The following is a 3803-nucleotide window of genomic DNA, read 5'->3' on the forward strand; positions in this document are numbered from 1 at the left end:
TCTTTTCTTTTATCCTGATTAGGTGAAAACCATGAGTCACATATTTAGAATCCTCACTGACAGTTATTTTTATGAGGGCAGAGATGTTGTCTGACTTAACCTCTCTGTGATGGGGATTTATCCCTTCCTATCCACCAGCCCCTGACTCGGGCAGTCAGCTATTACCAGTGAATAGCACTGTCTGTCAAGTAGTCAAAATGAATGAATGAATGAATGAAATAATGAATGAGAGAACCATAGATATCATTTAAAGACTCTTTTTACACCCTGACCCTACTGAAAAAGTCATATGAGGACTATTAGAAACAGGTATGAGTTAGGGTTTGTGCTTTGCTAACTAAGAGGTATTTATAGGGTACCTACATGTGTTGACATGGCTCTTGGTACTGGGATTACAACAGTGAAGAAAATAAATGAAAGTCCCTGACCTCAGTTGAACTTGCATTCTAGAGCAAGCGGATGGATGATAAATAAGATCTGTAAGTGAAATAGGTAGTATGTAACCTAAGAAAAATGCTGAGGTGGACAATAAAATAAGGCAGAAGAGTAGGGAGTGTGAGGTTGACTTTTTAACAGATGCTGGTAGGGAAGGCCTCACTGCAAATGTGGTATTTGAGCCAAAACCTAAAGGAGGTACTGGTTGGAGCATTTCAGATATCTGAGAAAAAAGGCGCATGGAAGAGTTAATGCAAATACAGCTTCCAGGTCTTCTGAGGTCAAAGAGGGGCCTGGGAGTGGTACAACTGACAAGAACTTTTCAGAATAACCAGAAAATATAAACCCACTGAAGGCCTTTGCCCTTAAAGACTTAAAAGCATAAGAAGGCTAGAAAGAGATGGTAAAAATCTGACAAGATGAGTAATGTTGAGGGATGTAATGATGGAGTAGGTGGTCTTCTTGGGTTGGGGAGACTTGCAGTACATTTTGCAGTAAAGGAAAGATTTAGGAATAAACCAGTGTAGATTCTAATATTTCCACATGGGAGGGGCTTGCAGAGATAGTCTGGTACAAAAATACTGGAGGGGGACAGGTGTTGGAATGCTCAGAGGGGAGTCATCCTGAAGCTTTTTTTCTTACCAAGCACACTGATTCACAATCAGAATGTGATCCACTGAGATGTATATCCAGAAAAACCTTCTCAGGAATCTATAATCCAGTGGGAAACAGCCTTAGACTTTGCACATTCTTAGATGTCCTGAGGTGGCTTCAGAAGAGAGAGAGTTGGCTATGTATAGATTCTTTTGAGGTGGGATAGCATCCTTAATGCATAATTTTCTAAGGAAAGAAAGGACAGAAATAAAGCATGTAGGTAAAGTCATTCCCTAGTACATAGTTAATGCCCAATAAATATGTAAAAATGCATTTTTATTATTAAACTGAGAAGGTAGCTGTGTAAGACTTGCAAGTTCAGATTCTGAAAAAAATAATGATAGCACAGCAATCTAATGTGGAACATACAACTACCTCCCACTTCTTGATATCATCTCTTGGTTTTAGTTAAAGACTCTTTTACACCCTGACCCTTATAACTAAAAAGTTATAAGACTGCAACAATCTGTATTGGCAGGAGTCTGAGGAACATGTGTGGGGAGGGGATTCTAATTTCACCCCCATCTTGTCTCTGATAGTTAAGTGCCAAGACAAGGTCTCTACCACTTTGGGGCCCCAGAATTCCCACTGATATCAGGATGCTCAATTCTGATGCTGCATCATCCTGTGCCATCTCTGGCTTACAAACCACATATACCACAAAACTCTTCAGGCAGGTCCCTGCTCTTTCGTGCACGTCTTAATGCCACCATGGAGGTGGTGCCCTCTGGAACCTCCTAGAGAATGTCATCAGGACATATTGTTGTAGGTAATAGATTCATCCCAAGGTCCCTATTTCTCTGGATCTTCAGACTCCTTTTTCTAACATATGTAAAGGAAGTTCTAATGTGTTTGATGTCATTAACTGCAAGCCAGGCTCCAGCTAGTAATCAACAGACTAATAAGTCATTGCCAGGTGCTTGAGCTAGCACATTAAATTCTAACTTGTGGATAAGTGTACCTTTGCCAATACCTTTATATTTCTGGAATGTCCCTATACCCTTGCCAATATGTATCTATGCAGTCTAAAGGAGACTTTAACTTAGTGAAAACTATAACCGAAACCTGCATGGAATGTTATGCATTAGGGAATTTGAGATTAACTCCTTTTAAGGTTGGGAGAATCCAAAGATGTCCACTAATAATGTTATTGTTGAACTACTATTAGCTACTAACGTCACTGAACTGCTGTGATAAAAGAATAATAATGAGTGAAAAAGAAAGAATAATAAATGAGGTTTACCTTGAAAAGTCAATGCTATCTACCAAAAAAGAAAACCACTAGAACTGAGAAAATAATCTAGTTTTTCAGATCCAAAATCAACCTAGAGGCAGTCCGAGGACATGGTGTATCAGGTCATCAAGTGCAGGGCTACGGGTGTCTGGGAGGCTGGAAAGCCTCTCTCCATAGAGGAGATAGAGGTGGCATCCCCAAAGGCTCATGAAGTTCGAATTAAGATTATTGCTACTGCAGTTTGCCACACCGATGCCCATACCCTGAGTGGGGCTGATCCTGAAGGGAGTTTTCCAGTGATCTTGGGACATGAAGGTGATAGAATTGTGGAAAGTGTTGGTGAAGGAGTTACTAAGCTAAAGGCAGGTGATTCTGTCATCCCACTTTACATCTCACAGTGTGGAGAATGCAAATTTTGTCTAAATCATAAAACAAACCTTTGCCAGAAAATAAGAGTCACTCAAGGGAAAGGCTTAATGCCAGATGGCACTAGCAGATTTACTTGTAAAGGAAAGACAATTTTACATTACATGGGAACCAGCACCTTTTCTGAATGCACAGTGTGGCTGATAAATCTGTGGCTAAAATTGATCCTTTGGCCCCTGTGGATAAAGTGTGCCTCTGGGTTGTGGCAGTTCAACTGGTTATGGTGCTGCTGTGAACACTGCCAAGGTGGAGCCTGGCTCTACTTGTGCTGTCTGTGGCCTGGGAGGAGTTGGATTGGCAGTTATCATGGGCCGTAAGGTAGGTGGTGTATCCTGGATCATTGGTGTGGACATCAATAAAGACAAATCTGGAGGACAAGGAGTTTGGAGCATTTGAATATATTAACCCCAGGGCTTCAGTAAACCTATCCAGGAAGAGATTGTTGAGATGACTGATACGGGAGTGGACTAGTCCTATGAGTGTATTGGTAAAGTGAAAGTCATGAGAGCAGCGCTGGAGGTCTGCCACAAAGGCTGGGACGTTAGCGTGGTGGTTGGAGTAGCTGCTTCAGGTGAAGAAATCGCCACTCGTCCATTCCAGCTGGTCACAGGCTGCACATGGAAAGGCACTACGTTTGGAGGATGGAAGAGTGTAGAAAGCATCCCAAAGCTGGTGTAGAATACATGTCCAAAAAAATAAAGGTTGATGAATTTGTGACTCACAATCTGCCTTTTGACCAAATAAACGAAGCCTTTCAACTGATGCATGCAGGAAAAAGCATCTGAACAGTTGTAAAGCTTTAAATTCAAAAAAGAAAAATTCATTCATCCTTGCATCTAGGTCTTGTGATCTCTTTCAAGTTCACAGCTCCCTTAGACCTTCATTAACCTACTCTAGGGAATAATGTTTTCTGGATAAATCACAGGTCTCTAACCAAGGACAAGGCTAGTACTGTCATAAACCTGTTTTCTGGACTCTTCTTCACATAAGTCATTACTAGCTCATTAAGGAATATTTTTTAACATAATAAAAGGAATTTCTGCATAACCCCCCC

At 41.0% G+C, this 3803-nt stretch overlaps 1 pseudogene; it reads left to right on the forward strand.

The window, feature by feature from the left end:
* The first annotated feature begins 2427 nt into the window (after window positions 1-2427).
* On the forward strand, window positions 2428-3552 carry LOC125123950 (alcohol dehydrogenase class-3-like; annotated as a pseudogene).
* Window positions 3553-3803: the final 251 nt, after the last annotated feature.

This window comes from Phacochoerus africanus, chromosome 4 (genome assembly GCF_016906955.1).
Source record: "Phacochoerus africanus isolate WHEZ1 chromosome 4, ROS_Pafr_v1, whole genome shotgun sequence".
NCBI classification, from domain to species: domain Eukaryota; kingdom Metazoa; phylum Chordata; class Mammalia; order Artiodactyla; family Suidae; genus Phacochoerus; species Phacochoerus africanus.